The sequence below is a fragment of the Nothobranchius furzeri genome, chromosome 2 (genome assembly GCF_043380555.1).
Source record: "Nothobranchius furzeri strain GRZ-AD chromosome 2, NfurGRZ-RIMD1, whole genome shotgun sequence".
NCBI classification, from domain to species: Eukaryota; Metazoa; Chordata; class Actinopteri; order Cyprinodontiformes; family Nothobranchiidae; genus Nothobranchius; species Nothobranchius furzeri.
In genome coordinates this window covers 65,282,302-65,299,404 of record NC_091742.1, presented here as the reverse complement: position 1 = coordinate 65,299,404, position 17,103 = coordinate 65,282,302, and the positions used below count along the sequence as shown (strand labels likewise).

Here is a 17,103-nt window from a genome sequence, read left to right as displayed (position 1 = left end):
TATTTTGTAACAAATTAGTGAAAAAGCTTACAGCACCTGGTATTCCCAAGAGGTCTCCCATACAGGTACTGACCAGGCCCAACCCTGGGTTGAATTCGAGATCAGACAGGATCAAGCTTTTTCAGGGTGGTATGGCCGTAAGCGAAGGAAAAACCTTGAAAAATCTCTGAAAAATCCCTTGTGTATATGTCAAAGTATGATTGTGTCGCCCACTGGAAAGACTAGATTCTTGCATATGGAGGTAAAAGGCTAAGTTAAACAGTTGTCTTCATCATTTTGCTCTTCTTTAGACTCTAAAAAATGGCTCCCACCCCATTTCTTGTCTCTAAAATGCCAGCACTGAGACATTATTGCTAGGGACAAATCAAAGGAGGTTTATTACCAACAAGTGTGTGCAGTTCGTGTGGAACACCTGGCTTTAAAATTATTCAATGACGAAAATGTTCAAAGATGTGGTGAAGCGAAAAAAACTGTATTTTATAACAAATTAGTGAAAAAGCTTACAGCACCTGGTATTCCCAAGAGGTCTCCCATACAGGTACTGACCAGGCCCAACCCTGGATTGCTTCCGAGATCAGACGGGATCAGGCTTTTTTAGGGTGGTATGGCCGTAAGCGATGGAAAAATCTTGAAAAATCTCTGAAAAATCCCTTGTGTATTTGTCAAGGTATGATTGTGTCGCCCACTGCAAAGACTAGATTCTTGCACATAGAGGTAAAAGGGTAAGTTAAACAGTTGTCTTCATCACTGTTGCTCTTTTTTCGAGTAACAATCGGCTCCCACCCCATTTCTTGTCTCTAAAATGCCAGCACTGAGACATTATTGCTAGGGACAAATCAAAGGAGGTTTATTACCAACAAGTGTGTGCAGTTCGTGTGGAACACCTGGCTTTAAAATTATTCAATGACGAAGCTGTTCAAAGATGTGGTGAAGTGAAAAAAACTGTATTTTATAACAAATTAGTGAAAAAGCTTACAGCACCTGGTATTCCCAAAAGGTCTCCCATACAGGTACTGACCAGTACCAACCCTGGATTGCTTCCGACATCAGACGGGATTGGGCTTTTTCTGGGTGGTATGGCCGTAAACGAAGGACAAACCTTGAAAAATCTCTGAAAAATCCCTTGTGTATTTGTCAAGGTATGATTGTGTCGCCCACTGCAAAGACTAGATTCTTGCACATAGAGGTAAAAGGCTAATTTAAACAGTTGTCTTCATCATTGTTGCTCTTCTTTAGACTCTAACAATTGGCTCCCACCCCATTTCTTGTCTCTAAAATGCCAGCACTGAGACATTATTGCTAGGGACAAATCAAAGGAGGTTTATTACCAACAAGTGTGTGCTGTTCGTGTGGAACACCTGGCTTTAAAATTATTCAATGACAAAGCTGTTCAAAGCTGTGGTGAAGTGAAAAAAAAACTGTATTTTATAACAAATTAGTGAAAAAGCTTACAGCACCTGGTATTCCCAAGAGGTCTCCCATACAGGTACTGACCAGGCCCAACCCTGGATTGATTCCGAGATCAGACAGGATCGGGCTTTTTCAGGGTGGTATGGCCGTAAGCGATGGGAAAATCTTGAAAAATCTCTGAAAAATCCCTTGTGTATATGTCAAAGTATGATTGTGTCGCCCACTGCAAAGACTAGATTCTTGCATATGGAGGTAAAAGGCTAAGTTAAACAGTTGTCTTCATCACTGTTGCTCTTTTTTCGAGTAACTATCGGCTCCCACCCCATTTCTTGTCTCTAAAATGCCAGCACTGAGACATTATTGCTAGGGACAAATCAAAGGAGGTTTATTACCATCAAGTGTGTGCAGTTCGTGTGGAACACCTGGCTTTAAAATTATTCAAGGACGAAGCTGTTCAAAGCTGTGGTGAAGTGAAAAAAACTGTATTTTATAACAAATTAGTGAAAAAGCTTACAGCACCTGGTATTCCCAAGAGGTCTCCCATACAGGTACTGACCAGGCCCAACCCTGGATTGCTTCCGAGATCAGGCTTTTTCAGGGTGGTATGGCCGTAAGCGAAGGAAAAACCTTGAAAAATCTCAGAAAAATCCCTTGTGTATTTGTCAAGGTATGATTGTGTCGCCCACTGCAAAGACTAGATTCTTGCATATGGAGGTAAAAGGCTAAGTTAAACAGTTGTCTTCATCACTGTTGCTCTTTTTTCGAGTAACAATCGGCTCCCACCCCATTTCTTGTCTCTAAAATGCCAGCACTGAGACATTATTGCTAGGGACAATTCAAAGGAGGTTTATTACCAACAAGTGTGTGCAGTTCGTGTGGAACACCTGGCTTTAAAATTATTCAATGACGAATCTTTTTAAAGATGTGGTGAAGTGAAAAAAACTGTATTTTATAACAAATTAGTGAAAATGCTTACAGCACCTGGTATTCCCAAGAGGTCTCACATACAGGTACTGACCAGGCCCAACCCTCGATTGCTTCCGAGATCAGACGGGACCGGGCTTTTTCAGGGTGGTATGGCTGTAAGCGCAGGAAAAACCTTGAAAAATCTCTGAAAAATCCCTTGTGTATTTGTCAAGGTATGATTGCGTCGCCCACTGCAAAGACTAGATTTTTGCCTATAGAGGTAAAAGGCTAAGTTAAACAGTTGTCTTCATCATTGTTGCTCTTCTCTAGACTCTAACAATTGGCTCCCACCCCATTTCTTGTCTCTAAAATGCCAGCACTGAGACATTTTTTGCTAGGGACAAATCAAAGGAGGTTTATCGGGTTTTTTCAGGGTGGTATGGCCATAAGCGATGGACACACCTTGAAAAATCTCTGAAAAATCCCTTGTGTATATGTCAAAGTATGATTGTGTCGCCCACTGCAAAGACTAGATTCTTGCATCTGGAGGTAAAAGGCTAAGTTAAACAGTTGTCTTCATCACTGTCGCTCTTTTTTCGAGTAACAATCGGCTCCCACCCCATTTCTTGTCTCTAAAATGCCAGCACTGAGACATTATTGCTAGGGACAAATCAAAGGAGGTTTATTACCAACAAGTGTGTGCAGTTCGTGTGGAACACCTGGCTTTAAAATTATTCAATGACGAAGCTGTTCAAAGATGTGGTGAAGTGAAAAAAACTGTATTTTATAACAAATTAGTGAAAAAGCTTACAGCACCTGGTATTCCCAAGAGGTCTCCCATACAGGTACTGACCAGGCCCAACCCTGGATTGATTCCGAGATCAGAGGGGATCGGGCTTTTTCAGGGTGGTATGGCTGTAAGCGAAGGAAAAACCTTGAAAAATCTCTGAAAAATTCCTTGTGTATTTGTCAAGGTATGATTGTGTCGCCCACTGCAAAGACTAGATTCTTGCATATAAAGGTAAAAGGCTAAGTTAAACAGTTGTCTTCATCATTGTTGCTCTTCTTTAGACTCTAACAATTGGCTCCCACCCCATTTCTTGTCTCTAAAATGCCAGCACTTAGACATTATTGCTAGGGACAAATCAAAGGAGTTTTATTACCAACAAGTGTGTGCAGTTCGTGTGGAACACCTGGCTTTAAAATTATTCAATGACGAAGCTGTTCAAAGATGTGGTGAAGTGAAAAAAAACTGTATTTTATAACAAATTAGTGAAAAAGCTTACAGCACCTGGTATTCCCAAGAGGTCTCCTATACAGGTACTGACCAGGCCCAACCCTGGATTGATTCCGAGATCAGACGGGATCGGGCTTTTTCAGGGTGGTATGGCCGTAAGCGATGGAAAAACCTTGAAAAATCTCTGAAAAATCCCTTGTGTATTTGTCAAAGTATGATTATGTCGCCCACTGGAAAGACTAGATTCTTGCATATGGAGGTAAAAGGCTAAGTTAAACAGTTTTCTGCATCATTGTTGCTCTTCTGTAGACTCTAACAATTGGCTCCCATCCCATTTCTTGTCTCTAAAACCAGCACTGAGACATTATTGCTAGTGACAAATCAAAGGAGGTTTATTACCAACAAGTGTGTGCAGTTCGTGTGAAACACCTGGCTTTAAAATTATTCAATGACGAAGCTGTTCAAAGATGTGGTGAAGTGAAAAAAACTGTATTTTCTAACAAATTAGTGAAAAAGCTTACAGCACCTGGTATTCCCAAGAGGTCTCCCATACAGGTACTGACCAGGCCCAACCCTGGATTGCTTCCGAGATCAGACGGGATCTGGCTTTTTCAGGGTGGTATGGCTGTAAGCAATGGAAAAACCTTGAAAAATCTCTGAAAAATCCCTTGTGTATTTGTCAAAGTATGATTGTGTCGCCCACTGCAAAGACTAGATTCTTGCATATGGAGGTAAAAGGCTAAGTTAAACAGTTGTCTTCATCACTGTTGCTCTTTTTTCGAGTAACAATCGGCTCCCACTCCATTTCTTGTCTCTAAAATGCCAGCACTGAGACATTATTGTTAGGGACAAATCAAACTAGGTTTATTACCAACAAGTGTGTGCAGTTCGTGTGGAACACCTGGCTTTAAAATTATTCAATGACGAAGCTGTTCAAAGATGTGGTGAAGTGAAAAAAACTGTATTTTATAACAAATTAGTGAAAAAGCTTACAGCATCTGGTATTCCCAAGAGGTCTCACATACAGGTACTGACCAGGCCCAACCCTGGATTGATTCCGAGATCAGAGGGGATCGGGCTTTTTCAGGGTGGTATGGCTGTAAGAGAAGGAAAAACAACGAAAAATCTCTGAAAAATCCCTTGTGTATTTGTCAAGGTATGATTGTGTCGCCCACTGCAAAGACTAGATTCTTGCATATAGAGGTAAAAGGCTAAGTTAAACAGTTGTCTTCATCATTGTTGCTCTTCTTTAGACTCTAACAATTGGCTCCCACCCCATTTCTTGTCTCTAAAATGCCAGCACTGAGACATTATTGCTAGGGATGAATCAAAGGAGGTTTATTACCAACAAGTGTGTGCAGTTCGTGTGGAACACCTGGCTTTAAAATTATTCAATGACGAAGCTGTTCATAGCTGTGGTGAAGTGAAAAAAAACTGTATTTTATAACAAATTAGTGAAAAAGCTTACAGCACCTGGTATTCCCAAGAGGTCTCCCATACAGGTACTGACCAGGCCCAACCCTGGATTGATTCCGAGATCAGACAGGATCGGGCTTTTTCAGTGTGGTATGGCCGTAAGCGATGGGAAAATCTTGAAAAATCTCTGAAAAATCCCTTGTGTATATGTCAAAGTATGATTGTGTCGCCCACTGCAAAGACTAGATTCTTGCATATGGAGGTAAAAGGCTAAGTTAAACAGTTGTCTTCATCACTGTTGCTCTTTTTTCGAGTAACAATCGGCTCCCACCCCATTTCTTGTCTCTAAAATGCCAGCACTGAGACATTATTGCTAGGGACAAATCAAAGGAGGTTTATTACCATCAAGTGTGTGCAGTTCGTGTGGAACACCTGGCTTTAAAATTATTCAAGGACGAAGCTGTTCAAAGCTGTGGTGAAGTGAAAAAAACTGTATTTTATAACAAATTAGTGAAAAAGCTTACAGCACCTGGTATTCCCAAGAGGTCTCCCATACAGGTACTGACCAGGCCCAACCCTGGATTGCTTCCGAGATCAGGCTTTTTCAGGGTGGTATGGCCGTAAGCGAAGGAAAAACCTTGAAAAATCTCAGAAAAATCCCTTGTGTATTTGTCAAGGTATGATTGTGTCGCCCACTGCAAAGACTAGATTCTTGCATATGGAGGTAAAAGGCTAAGTTAAACAGTTGTCTTCATCACTGTTGCTCTTTTTTCGAGTAACAATCGGCTTCCACCCCATTTCTTGTCTCTAAAATGCCAGCACTGAGACATTATTGCTAGGGACAATTCAAAGGAGGTTTATTACCAACAAGTGTGTGCAGTTCGTGTGGAACACCTGGCTTTAAAATTATTCAATGACGAAGCTTTTTAAAGATGTGGTGAAGTGAAAAAAACTGTATTTTATAACAAATTAGTGAAAATGCTTACAGCACCTGGTATTCCCAAGAGGTCTCACATACAGGTACTGACCAGGCCCAACCCTGGATTGCTTCCGAGATCAGACGGGACCGGGCTTTTTCAGGGTGGTATGGCTGTAAGCGGAGGAAAAACCTTGAAAAATCTCTGAAAAATCCCTTGTGTATTTGTCAAGGTATGATTGCGTCGCCCACTGCAAAGACTAGATTTTTGCCTATAGAGGTAAAAGGCTAAGTTAAACAGTTGTCTTCATCATTGTTGCTCTTCTCTAGACTCTAACAAATGGCTCCCACCCCATTTCTTGTCTCTAAAATGCCAGCACTGAGACATTTTTTGCTAGGGACAAATCAAAGGAGGTTTATCGGGTTTTTTCAGGGTGGTATGGCCATAAGCGATGGACACACCTTGAAAAATCTCTGAAAAATCCCTTGTGTATATGTCAAAGTATGATTGTGTCGCCCACTGCAAAGACTAGATTCTTGCATCTGGAGGTAAAAGGCTAAGTTAAACAGTTGTCTTCATCACTGTCGCTCTTTTTTCGAGTAACAATCGGCTCCCACCCCATTTCTTGTCTCTAAAATGCCAGCACTGAGACATTATTGCTAGGGACAAATCAAAGGAGGTTTATTACCAACAAGTGTGTGCAGTTCGTGTGGAACACCTGGCTTTAAAATTATTCAATGACGAAGCTGTTCAAAGATGTGGTGAAGTGAAAAAAACTGTATTTTATAACAAATTAGTGAAAAAGCTTACAGCACCTGGTATTCCCAAGAGGTCTCCCATACAGGTACTGACCAGGCCCAACCCTGGATTGATTCCGAGATCAGAGGGGATCGGGCTTTTTCAGGGTGGTATGGCTGTAAGCGAAGGAAAAACCTTGAAAAATCTCTGAAAAATTCCTTGTGTATTTGTCAAGGTATGATTGTGTCGCCCACTGCAAAGACTAGATTCTTGCATATAAAGGTAAAAGGCTAAGTTAAACAGTTGTCTTCATCATTGTTGCTCTTCTTTAGACTCTAACAATTGGCTCCCACCCCATTTCTTGTCTCTAAAATGCCAGCACTTAGACATTATTGCTAGGGACAAATCAAAGGAGTTTTATTACCAACAAGTGTGTGCAGTTCGTGTGGAACACCTGGCTTTAAAATTATTCAATGACAAAGCTGTTCAAAGATGTGGTGAAGTGAAAAAAAACTGTATTTTATAACAAATTAGTGAAAAAGCTTACAGCACCTGGTATTCCCAAGAGGTCTCCTATACAGGTACTGACCAGGCCCAACCCTGGATTGATTCCGAGATCAGACGGGATCGGGCTTTTTCAGGGTGGTATGGCCGTAAGCGATGGAAAAACCTTGAAAAATCTCTGAAAAATCCCTTGTGTATTTGTCAAAGTATGATTATGTCGCCCACTGGAAAGACTAGATTCTTGCATATGGAGGTAAAAGGCTAAGTTAAACAGTTTTCTGCATCATTGTTGCTCTTCTGTAGACTCTAACAATTGGCTCCCATCCCATTTCTTGTCTCTAAAACCAGCACTGAGACATTATTGCTAGTGACAAATCAAAGGAGGTTTATTACCAACAAGTGTGTGCAGTTCGTGTGAAACACCTGGCTTTAAAATTATTCAATGACGAAGCTGTTCAAAGATGTGGTGAAGTGAAAAAAACTGTATTTTCTAACAAATTAGTGAAAAAGCTTACAGCACCTGGTATTCCCAAGAGGTCTCCCATACAGGTACTGACCAGGCCCAACCCTGGATTACTTCTGAGATCAGGCGGGATTGGGCTTTTTCAGGGTGGTATGGCTGTAAGCGAAGGAAAATTCTTGAAACATCTCTGAAAAATCTCTTGTGTATTTGTCAAGGTATGATTGTGTCACCCACTGCAAAGACTAGATTCTTTCATATAGAGGTAAAAGACTAAGTTAAACAGTTGTCTTCATCACTGTTGCTCTTTTTTCGAGTAACAATCGGCTCCCACCCCATTTCTTGTCTCTAAAATTCCAGCACTGAGACATTATTGCTAGGGACAAATCAAAGGAGGTTTATTACCAACAAGTGTGTGCAGTTCGTGTGGAACACCTGGCTTTAAAATTATTCAATGACGAAGCTGTTCAAAGCTGTGGTGAAGTGAAAAAAACTGTATTTTATAACAAATTAGTGAAAAAGCTTACAGCACCTGGTATTCCCAAGAGGTCTCCCATACAGGTACTGACCAGGCCCAACCCTGGATTGATTCTGAGATCAGACGGGATCGGGCTTTTTCAGGGTGGTATGGCCGTAAGCACTGGTAAACCCTTGAAAAATCTCTGAAAAATCCCTTGTGTATTTGTCAAAGTATGATTGTTGTCGCCCACTGCAAAGACTAGATTCTTGTATATGGAGGTAAAAGGCTAAGTTAAACAGTTGTCTTCGTCACTGTTGCTCTTTTTTCAAGTAACAATCGGCTCCCACCCCATTTCTTGTCTCTAAAATGCCAGCACTGAGACATTATTGCTAGGGACAAATCAAAGGAGGTTTATTACCAACAAGTGTGTGCAGTTCGTGTGGAACACCTGGCTTTAAAATTATTCAATGACGAAGCTGTTCAAAGCTGTGGTGAAGTGAAAAAACTGTATTTTATAACAAATTAGTGAAAAAGCTTACAGCAACTGGTATTCCCAAGAGGTCTCCTATACAGGTACTGACCAGGCCCAACCCTGGATTGCTTTCGAGATCAAACGGGATCAGGATTTTTCAGGGTGGTATGGCTGTAAGCGAAGGAAATTCCTTGAAAAATCTCTGAAAAATCCCTTGTGTATTTGTCAAGGTATGATTGTGTCGCCCACTGCAAAGACTAGATTCTTGCATATGGAGGTAAAAGGCTAAGTTAAACAGTTGTCTTCGTCACTGTTGCTCTTTTTTCGAGTAACAATCGGCTCCCACCCCATTTCTTGTCTCTAAAATGCCAGCACTGAGACATTATTGCTAGGGAAAAATCAAAGGAGGTTTATTACCAACAAGTGAGTGCAGTTCGTGTGGAACACCTGGCTTTAAAATTATTCAATGACAAAGCTGTTCAAAGATGTGGTGAAGTGAAAAAAACTGTATTTTATAACAAATTAGTGAAAAAGCTTAGAGCACCTGGTATTCCCAAGAGGTCTCCCATACAGGTACTGACCAGGGCCAAACCTGGATTGCTTCCGAGATCAGACGCGATCGGGGTTTTTCAGGGTGGTATGGCTGTAAGCGATGGAAAAACCTTGAAAAATCTCTGAAAAATCCCTTGTGTATTTGTCAAGGTATGATTGTCGCCCACTGCAAAGACTAGATTCTTGCATACAGAGGTAAAAGGCTAAGTTAAACAGTTTTCTTCATCATTGTTGCTCTTCTTTAGACTCTAACAATTGGCTCCCACCCCATTTCTTGTCTCTAAAATGCCAGCACTGAGACATTATTGCTAGGGACAAATCAAAGGAGGTTTATTACCAACAAGTGTGTGCAGTTCGTGTGGAACACCTGGCTTTAAAATTATTCAATGACGAAACTGTTCAAAGATGTGGTGAAGTGAAAAAAACTGTATTTTCTAACAAATTAGTGAAAAAGCTTACAGCTCCTGGTATTCCCAAGAGGTCTCCCATACAGGTACTGACCAGGCCCAACCCTGGATTGCTTCCGAGATCAGACGGGATCGGGCTTTTTCAGGGTGGTATGGCCGTAAGCTAAGGAAATTCCTTGAAAAATCTCTGAAAAATCCCTTGTGTATTTGTCAAGGTATGATTGTGTTGCCCACTGCAATGACTAGATTCTTGCATATGGAGGTAAAAGGCTAAGTTAAACAATTGTCTTCATCATGTAGCTGTTCTTTAGACTCTAACAATTGGCTCCCACCCCATTTCTTGTCTCTAAAATGCCAGCACTGAGACATTATTGCTAGGGACAAATTAAAGGAGGTTTATTACCAACAAGTGTGTGCAGTTCGTGTGGAACACCTGGCTTTAAAATTATTCAATGACGAACCTGTTCAAAGCTGTGGTGAAGTGAAAAAAACTGTATTTTATAACAAATTAGTGAAAAAGCATACAGCACCTGGTATTCCCAAGAGGTCTCCCATACAGGTACTGACCAGGCCCAACCGTGGATTGCTTCTTAGATCAGACGGGATCAGGCTTTCTCAGGGTGATATGGCCGTAAGCGAAGGACACACCTTGAAAAATGTCTGAAAAAGCCCTTGTGTATAAGTCAAAGTATGATTGTGTCGCCCACTGCAAAGACTAGATTCTTGCATATGGAGGTAAAAGGCTAAGTTAAACAGTTGTCTTCATCACTGTTGCTCTTTTTTCGAGTAACAATCGGCTCCCACCCCATTTCTTGTCTCTAAAATGCCAGCACTGAGACATTATTGCTAGGGACAAATCAAAGGAGGTTTATTACCAACAAGTGTGTGCAGTTCGTGTGGAACACCTGGCTTTAAAATTATTCAATGACGAAGCTGTTCAAAGCTGTGGTGAAGTGAAAAAACTGTATTTTATAACAAATTAGTGAAAAAGCTTACAGCAACTGGTATTCCCAAGAGGTCTCCTATACAGGTACTGACCAGGCCCAACCCTGGATTGCTTTCGAGATCAAACGGGATCAGGATTTTTCAGGGTGGTATGGCTGTAAGCGAAGGAAATTCCTTGAAAAATCTCTGAAAAATCCCTTGTGTATTTGTCAAGGTATGATTGTGTCGCCCACTGCAAAGACTAGATTCTTGCATATGGAGGTAAAAGGCTAAGTTAAACAGTTGTCTTCGTCACTGTTGCTCTTTTTTCGAGTAACAATCGGCTCCCACCCCATTTCTTGTCTCTAAAATGCCAGCACTGAGACATTATTGCTAGGGAAAAATCAAAGGAGGTTTATTACCAACAAGTGAGTGCAGTTCGTGTGGAACACCTGGCTTTAAAATTATTCAATGACAAAGCTGTTCAAAGATGTGGTGAAGTGAAAAAAACTGTATTTTATAACAAATTAGTGAAAAAGCTTAGAGCACCTGGTATTCCCAAGAGGTCTCCCATACAGGTACTGACCAGGGCCAAACCTGGATTGCTTCCGAGATCAGACGCGATCGGGGTTTTTCAGGGTGGTATGGCTGTAAGCGATGGAAAAACCTTGAAAAATCTCTGAAAAATCCCTTGTGTATTTGTCAAGGTATGATTGTCGCCCACTGCAAAGACTAGATTCTTGCATACAGAGGTAAAAGGCTAAGTTAAACAGTTTTCTTCATCATTGTTGCTCTTCTTTAGACTCTAACAATTGGCTCCCACCCCATTTCTTGTCTCTAAAATGCCAGCACTGAGACATTATTGCTAGGGACAAATCAAAGGAGGTTTATTACCAACAAGTGTGTGCAGTTCGTGTGGAACACCTGGCTTTAAAATTATTCAATGACGAAACTGTTCAAAGATGTGGTGAAGTGAAAAAAACTGTATTTTCTAACAAATTAGTGAAAAAGCTTACAGCTCCTGGTATTCCCAAGAGGTCTCCCATACAGGTACTGACCAGGCCCAACCCTGGATTGCTTCCGAGATCAGACGGGATCGGGCTTTTTCAGGGTGGTATGGCCGTAAGCTAAGGAAATTCCTTGAAAAATCTCTGAAAAATCCCTAGTGTATTTGTCAAGGTATGATTGTGTTGCCCACTGCAAAGACTAGATTCTTGCATATGGAGGTAAAAGGCTAAGTTAAACAATTGTCTTCATCATGTAGCTGTTCTTTAGACTCTAACAATTGGCTCCCACCCCATTTCTTGTCTCTAAAATGCCAGCACTGAGACATTATTGCTAGGGACAAATTAAAGGAGGTTTATTACCAACAAGTGTGTGCAGTTCGTGTGGAACACCTGGCTTTAAAATTATTCAATGACGAACCTGTTCAAAGCTGTGGTGAAGTGAAAAAAACTGTATTTTATAACAAATTAGTGAAAAAGCATACAGCACCTGGTATTCCCAAGAGGTCTCCCATACAGGTACTGACCAGGCCCAACCGTGGATTGCTTCTTAGATCAGACGGGATCAGGCTTTCTCAGGGTGATATGGCCGTAAGCGAAGGACACACCTTGAAAAATGTCTGAAAAAGCCCTTGTGTATAAGTCAAAGTATGATTGTGTCGCCCACTGCAAAGACTAGATTCTTGCATATGGAGGTAAAAGGCTAAGTTAAACAGTTGTCTTCATCACTGTTGCTCTTTTTTCGAGTAACAATCGGCTCCCACCCCATTTCTTGTCTCTAAAATGCCAGCACTGAGACATTATTGCTAGGGACAAATCAAAGGAGGTTTATTACCAACAAGTGTGTGCAGTTCGTGTGGAACACCTGGCTTTAAAATTATTCAATGACGAAGCTGTTCAAAGCTGTGGTGAAGTGAAAAAAACTGTATTTTATAACAAATTAGTGAAAAAGCTTACAGCACCTGGTATTCCAAAGAGGTCTCCCATACAGGTACTGACCAGGCCCAACCCTGGATAGCTTCCGAGATCAGACGGGATCGGGCTTTTTCAGGGTGGTATGGCCGTAAGCGAATGACACACCTTGAAAAATCTCTGAAAAATCCCTTGTGTATATGTCAAAGTATGATTGTGTCACCCACTGCAAAGACTAGATTCTTGCATATAGAGGTAAAAGGCTAAGTTAAACAGTTGTCTTCATCACTGTCGCTCTTTTTTCGAGTAACAATCGGCTCCCACCCCATTTCTTGTCTCTAAAATGCCAGCACTGAGACATTATTGCTAGGGACAAATCAAAGGAGGTTTATTACCAACAAGTGTGTGCAGTTCGTGTGGAACACCTGGCTTTAAAATTATTCAATGACGAAGCTGTTCAAAGATGTGGTGAAGTGAAAAAAACTGTATTTTATAACAAATTAGTGAAAAAGCTTACAGCACCTGGTATTCTCAAAAGGTCTCCCATACAGGTACTGACCAGTACCAACCCTGGATTGCTTCCGACCTCAGACGGGATTGGGCTTTTTCAGGGTGGTATGGCCATAAACGAAGGACAAACCTTGAAAAATCTCTGAAAAATCCCTTGTGTATATGTCAAAGTATGATTGTGTCGCCCACTGCAAAGACTAGATTCTTGCATATGGAGGTAAAAGGCTAAGTTAAACAGTTGCCTTCATCACTGTTGGTCTTTTTTCGAGTAACAATCGGCTCCCACCCCATTTCTTGTCCCTAAAATGCCAGCACTGAGACATTATTGCTAGGGACAAATCAAAGGAGGTTTATTACCAACAAGTGTGTGCAGTTCGTGTGGAACACCTGGCTTTAAAATTATTCAATGACGAAGCTGTTCAAAGCTGTGGTGAAGTGAAAAAAATTGTATTTTATAACAAATTAGTGAAAAAGCTTACAGCTTCTGGTATTCCCAAAAGGTCTCCCATACAGGTACTGACCAGGCCCAACCCTGGATTGCTTCCGAGATCAGACGGGATTGGGCTTTTTCAGGGTGGTATGGCCGTAAGCGAATGACAAACCTTGAAAAATCTCTGAAAAATCCCTTGTGTACTTGTCAAAGTATGATTGTGTCGACCACTGCAAAGACTAGATTCTTGCATATGGAGGTAAAAGGCTAAGTTAAACAGTTGCCTTCATCACTGTTGCTCTTTTTTTGAGTAACATTCGGCTCCCACCCCATTTCTTGTCTCTAAAATGCCAGCACTGAGACATTATTGCTAGGGACAAATCAAAGGAGGTTTATTACCAACAAGTGTGTGCAGTTCGTGTGGAACACCTGGCTTTAAAATTATTCAATGACGAAGCTGTTCAAAGATGTGGTGAAGTGAAAAAAACTGTATTTTATAACAAATTAGTGAAAAACCTTAGAGCACCTGGTATTCCCAAGAGGTCTCTTATACAGATACTGACCAGGCCCAACCCTGGATTGCTTCCGAGATCAGACGGGATCGGGCTTTTTCAGGGTGGTATGGCTGTAAGCGATAGAAAAGTCTTGAAAAATCTCTGAAAAATCCCTTGTGTATATGTCAAAGTATGATTGTGTTGCCCACTGCAAAGACTAGATTCTTGCATATGGAGGTAAAAGGCTAAGTTAAACAGTTGTCTTCATCATGTTGCTCTTCTTTAGACACTAACAATTGGCTCCCACCCCATTTCTTGTCTGTAAAATTCCAGCACTGATTCATTATTGCTAGGGACAAATCGAAGGAGGTTTATTACCAACAAGTGTGTGCAGTTCGTGTGGAACACCTGGCTTTAAAATTATTCAATGACGAACCTGTTCAAAGCTGTGGTGAAGTGAAAAAACTGTATTTTATATCAAATTAGTGAAAAAGCTTACAGCACCTGGTATTCCCAAGAGGTCTCCCATAAAGGTACTGACCAGGCCCAACCCTGGATTGATTCCGAGATCAGACGGGATCGGGCTTTTACAGGGTGGTATGGCCGTAAGCGAAGGAAATTCCTTGAAAAATCTCTCAAAAATCCCTTGTTTATTTGTCAAGGTATGATTGTGTCGCCCACTGCAAAGACTAGATTCTTGCATATGGAGGTAAAAGGCTAAGTTAAACAATTGTCTTCATCATGTTGCTCTTCTTTAGACTCTAACAATTGGCTCCCACCCCATTTCTTGTCTCTAAAATGCCAGCACTGAGACATTATTGCTAGGGACAAATCAAAGGAGGTTTATTACCAACAAGTGTGTGCAGTTTGTTTGGAACACCTGGCTTTAAAATTATTCAATGACGAACCTGTTCAAAGCTGTGGTGAAGTGAAAAAATTGTATTTTATAACAAATTAGTGAAAAAGCTTACAGCACCTGGTATTCCCAAGAGGTCTCCAATACAGGTACTGACCAGGCCCAACCCTGGATTGATTCCGAGATCAGACGGGATCGGGCTTTTTCAGGGTGGTATGGCCATAAGCGATGGAAAAACCTTGAAAAATCTTTGAAAAATCCCTTGTGTATTTGTCAAGGTATGATTGTGTCGCCCACTGGAAAGACTAGATTCTTGCATATAGAGGTAAAAGGCTAAGTTAAACAGTTGTCTTCATCATTGTTGCTCTTCTTTAGACCCTAACAATTGGCTCCCACCCCATTTCTTGTCTCTAAAATGCCAGCACTGAGACATTATTGCTAGGGACAAATCAAAGGAGGTTAATTACCAACAAGTGTGTGCAGTTCGTGTGGAACACCTGGCTTTAAAATTATTCAATGACGAAGCTGTTCAAAGCTGTGGTGAAGTGAAAAAAAATTGTATTTTATAACAAATTAGTGAAAAAGCTTACAGCACCTGGTATTCCCAAGAGGCCTCCCATACAGGTACTGACCAGGCCCAACCCTGGATTGCTTTCGAGATCAGACGGGATTGGGTTTTTTCAGGGTGGTATGGCCGTAAGCAAAGGACAAACCTTGAAAAATCTCTGAAAAATCCCTTGTGTATTTGTCAAAGTATGATTGTGTCGCCCACTGCAAAGACTAGATTCTTGCAAATGGAGGTAAAAGGCTAAGTTAAAACAGTTGCCTTCATCACTGTTGCTCTTTTTTCGAGTAACAATCGGCTCCCACCCCATTTCTTGTCTCTAAAATGCCAGCACTGAGACATTATTGCTAGGGACAAATCAAAGGAGGTTTATTACCAACAAGTGTGTGCAGTTCGTGTGGAACACCTGGCTTTAAAATTATTCAATGACGAAACTGTTCAAAGATGTGGTGAAGTGAAAAAAACTGTATTTTATAACAAATTAGTGAAAAAGCTTACAGCACCTGGTATTCCCAAGAGGTCTCCCATACAGGTACTGACCAGGCCCAACCCTGGATTGCTTCCGAGATCAGACGGGATTGGGCTTTTTCAGGGTGGAATGGCCGTAAGCGAAGGAAATTCCTTGAAAAATCTCTGAAAAATCCCTTGTGTATTTGTCAAGGTATGATTGTGTCACCCACTGCAAAGACTAGATTCTTGCATATGGAGGTAAAAGGCTAAGTTAAACAGTTGCCTCATCATTTTGCTCTTCTTTAGACTCTAACAATTGGCTCCCACCCCATTTCTTGTCTCTAAAATGCCAGCACTGAGACATTATTGCTAGGGACAAATCAAAGGAGGTTTATTACCAACAAGTGTGTGCAGTTCGTGTGGAACACCTGGCTTTAGAATTATTTAATGACGAATTTGTTCAAAGCTGTGGTGAAGTGAAAAAAACTGTATTTTGTAACAAATTAGTGAAAAAGCTTACAGCACCTGGTATTCCCAAGAGGTCTCCCATACAGGTACTGACCAGGCCCAACCCTGGGTTGAATTCGAGATCAGACAGGATCAAGCTTTTTCAGGGTGGTATGGCCGTAAGCGAAGGAAAAACCTTGAAAAATCTCTGAAAAATCCCTTGTGTATATGTCAAAGTATGATTGTGTCGCCCACTGGAAAGACTAGATTCTTGCATATGGAGGTAAAAGGCTAAGTTAAACAGTTGTCTTCATCATTTTGCTCTTCTTTAGACTCTAAAAAATGGCTCCCACCCCATTTCTTGTCTCTAAAATGCCAGCACTGAGACATTATTGCTAGGGACAAATCAAAGGAGGTTTATTACCAACAAGTGTGTGCAGTTCGTGTGGAACACCTGGCTTTAAAATTATTCAATGACGAAAATGTTCAAAGATGTGGTGAAGCGAAAAAAACTGTATTTTATAACAAATTAGTGAAAAAGCTTACAGCACCTGGTATTCCCAAGAGGTCTCCCATACAGGTACTGACCAGGCCCAACCCTGGATTGCTTCCGAGATCAGACGGGATCAGGCTTTTTTAGGGTGGTATGGCCGTAAGCGATGGAAAAATCTTGAAAAATCTCTGAAAAATCCCTTGTGTATTTGTCAAGGTATGATTGTGTCGCCCACTGCAAAGACTAGATTCTTGCACATAGAGGTAAAAGGCTAAGTTAAACAGTTGTCTTCATCACTGTTGCTCTTTTTTCGAGTAACAATCGGCTCCCACCCCATTTCTTGTCTCTAAAATGCCAGCACTGAGACATTATTGCTAGGGACAAATCAAAGGAGGTTTATTACCAACAAGTGTGTGCAGTTCGTGTGGAACACCTGGCTTTAAAATTATTCAATGACGAAGCTGTTCAAAGATGTGGTGAAGTGAAAAAAACTGTATTTTATAACAAATTAGTGAAAAAGCTTACAGCACCTGGTATTC

The 17,103-nt window shown here is 41.1% G+C and overlaps 10 non-coding genes and 23 pseudogenes across 10 annotated transcripts; all 33 read right to left on the bottom strand.

Annotated features, from left to right (window-relative positions):
* Positions 1–24: 24 nt before the first annotated feature.
* Positions 25–143, bottom strand: LOC139067387 (5S ribosomal RNA; annotated as a pseudogene).
* A 354-nt stretch (positions 144–497) lies between these two features.
* On the bottom strand, positions 498–616 carry LOC139067027 (5S ribosomal RNA; annotated as a pseudogene).
* An 829-nt stretch (positions 617–1,445) lies between these two features.
* On the bottom strand, positions 1,446–1,564 carry LOC139066598 (5S ribosomal RNA). Its single transcript, XR_011519501.1, has one exon. It is a non-coding gene; the product is annotated as a 5S ribosomal RNA (ribosomal RNA).
* Positions 1,565–1,917: 353 nt separating this feature from the next.
* LOC139068053 (5S ribosomal RNA) lies at positions 1,918–2,026 on the bottom strand (annotated as a pseudogene).
* A 353-nt stretch (positions 2,027–2,379) lies between these two features.
* Positions 2,380–2,498, bottom strand: LOC139067854 (5S ribosomal RNA; annotated as a pseudogene).
* A 622-nt stretch (positions 2,499–3,120) lies between these two features.
* Positions 3,121–3,239, bottom strand: LOC139066486 (5S ribosomal RNA). The gene has a single exon (XR_011519386.1). It is a non-coding gene; the product is annotated as a 5S ribosomal RNA (ribosomal RNA).
* A 356-nt stretch (positions 3,240–3,595) lies between these two features.
* On the bottom strand, positions 3,596–3,714 carry LOC139066591 (5S ribosomal RNA). Its single transcript, XR_011519494.1, has one exon. It is a non-coding gene; the product is annotated as a 5S ribosomal RNA (ribosomal RNA).
* A 353-nt stretch (positions 3,715–4,067) lies between these two features.
* On the bottom strand, positions 4,068–4,186 carry LOC139066865 (5S ribosomal RNA; annotated as a pseudogene).
* A 353-nt stretch (positions 4,187–4,539) lies between these two features.
* Positions 4,540–4,658, bottom strand: LOC139067797 (5S ribosomal RNA; annotated as a pseudogene).
* A 356-nt stretch (positions 4,659–5,014) lies between these two features.
* On the bottom strand, positions 5,015–5,133 carry LOC139066999 (5S ribosomal RNA; annotated as a pseudogene).
* Positions 5,134–5,486: 353 nt separating this feature from the next.
* On the bottom strand, positions 5,487–5,595 carry LOC139068052 (5S ribosomal RNA; annotated as a pseudogene).
* A 353-nt stretch (positions 5,596–5,948) lies between these two features.
* Positions 5,949–6,067, bottom strand: LOC139067437 (5S ribosomal RNA; annotated as a pseudogene).
* Positions 6,068–6,689: 622 nt separating this feature from the next.
* On the bottom strand, positions 6,690–6,808 carry LOC139066485 (5S ribosomal RNA). The gene has a single exon (XR_011519385.1). It is a non-coding gene; the product is annotated as a 5S ribosomal RNA (ribosomal RNA).
* A 356-nt stretch (positions 6,809–7,164) lies between these two features.
* Positions 7,165–7,283, bottom strand: LOC139066590 (5S ribosomal RNA). The gene has a single exon (XR_011519493.1). It is a non-coding gene; the product is annotated as a 5S ribosomal RNA (ribosomal RNA).
* A 353-nt stretch (positions 7,284–7,636) lies between these two features.
* Positions 7,637–7,755, bottom strand: LOC139067669 (5S ribosomal RNA; annotated as a pseudogene).
* A 353-nt stretch (positions 7,756–8,108) lies between these two features.
* Positions 8,109–8,227, bottom strand: LOC139066619 (5S ribosomal RNA). Its single transcript, XR_011519522.1, has one exon. It is a non-coding gene; the product is annotated as a 5S ribosomal RNA (ribosomal RNA).
* A 353-nt stretch (positions 8,228–8,580) lies between these two features.
* LOC139067957 (5S ribosomal RNA) lies at positions 8,581–8,699 on the bottom strand (annotated as a pseudogene).
* Positions 8,700–9,052: 353 nt separating this feature from the next.
* On the bottom strand, positions 9,053–9,171 carry LOC139068068 (5S ribosomal RNA; annotated as a pseudogene).
* A 353-nt stretch (positions 9,172–9,524) lies between these two features.
* LOC139066666 (5S ribosomal RNA) lies at positions 9,525–9,643 on the bottom strand. The gene has a single exon (XR_011519571.1). It is a non-coding gene; the product is annotated as a 5S ribosomal RNA (ribosomal RNA).
* A 354-nt stretch (positions 9,644–9,997) lies between these two features.
* Positions 9,998–10,116, bottom strand: LOC139068017 (5S ribosomal RNA; annotated as a pseudogene).
* Positions 10,117–10,468: 352 nt separating this feature from the next.
* Positions 10,469–10,587, bottom strand: LOC139067956 (5S ribosomal RNA; annotated as a pseudogene).
* A 353-nt stretch (positions 10,588–10,940) lies between these two features.
* LOC139068067 (5S ribosomal RNA) lies at positions 10,941–11,059 on the bottom strand (annotated as a pseudogene).
* Positions 11,060–11,412: 353 nt separating this feature from the next.
* LOC139066664 (5S ribosomal RNA) lies at positions 11,413–11,531 on the bottom strand. Its single transcript, XR_011519569.1, has one exon. It is a non-coding gene; the product is annotated as a 5S ribosomal RNA (ribosomal RNA).
* Positions 11,532–11,885: 354 nt separating this feature from the next.
* On the bottom strand, positions 11,886–12,004 carry LOC139068016 (5S ribosomal RNA; annotated as a pseudogene).
* Positions 12,005–12,357: 353 nt separating this feature from the next.
* On the bottom strand, positions 12,358–12,476 carry LOC139066440 (5S ribosomal RNA). Its single transcript, XR_011519340.1, has one exon. It is a non-coding gene; the product is annotated as a 5S ribosomal RNA (ribosomal RNA).
* Positions 12,477–13,301: 825 nt separating this feature from the next.
* On the bottom strand, positions 13,302–13,420 carry LOC139067817 (5S ribosomal RNA; annotated as a pseudogene).
* A 353-nt stretch (positions 13,421–13,773) lies between these two features.
* LOC139068107 (5S ribosomal RNA) lies at positions 13,774–13,892 on the bottom strand (annotated as a pseudogene).
* Positions 13,893–14,245: 353 nt separating this feature from the next.
* LOC139068370 (5S ribosomal RNA) lies at positions 14,246–14,364 on the bottom strand. The gene has a single exon (XR_011519969.1). It is a non-coding gene; the product is annotated as a 5S ribosomal RNA (ribosomal RNA).
* Positions 14,365–14,717: 353 nt separating this feature from the next.
* On the bottom strand, positions 14,718–14,836 carry LOC139066958 (5S ribosomal RNA; annotated as a pseudogene).
* A 356-nt stretch (positions 14,837–15,192) lies between these two features.
* LOC139067382 (5S ribosomal RNA) lies at positions 15,193–15,311 on the bottom strand (annotated as a pseudogene).
* A 354-nt stretch (positions 15,312–15,665) lies between these two features.
* On the bottom strand, positions 15,666–15,784 carry LOC139067218 (5S ribosomal RNA; annotated as a pseudogene).
* A 353-nt stretch (positions 15,785–16,137) lies between these two features.
* On the bottom strand, positions 16,138–16,256 carry LOC139067386 (5S ribosomal RNA; annotated as a pseudogene).
* A 354-nt stretch (positions 16,257–16,610) lies between these two features.
* Positions 16,611–16,729, bottom strand: LOC139067026 (5S ribosomal RNA; annotated as a pseudogene).
* Positions 16,730–17,103: the final 374 nt, after the last annotated feature.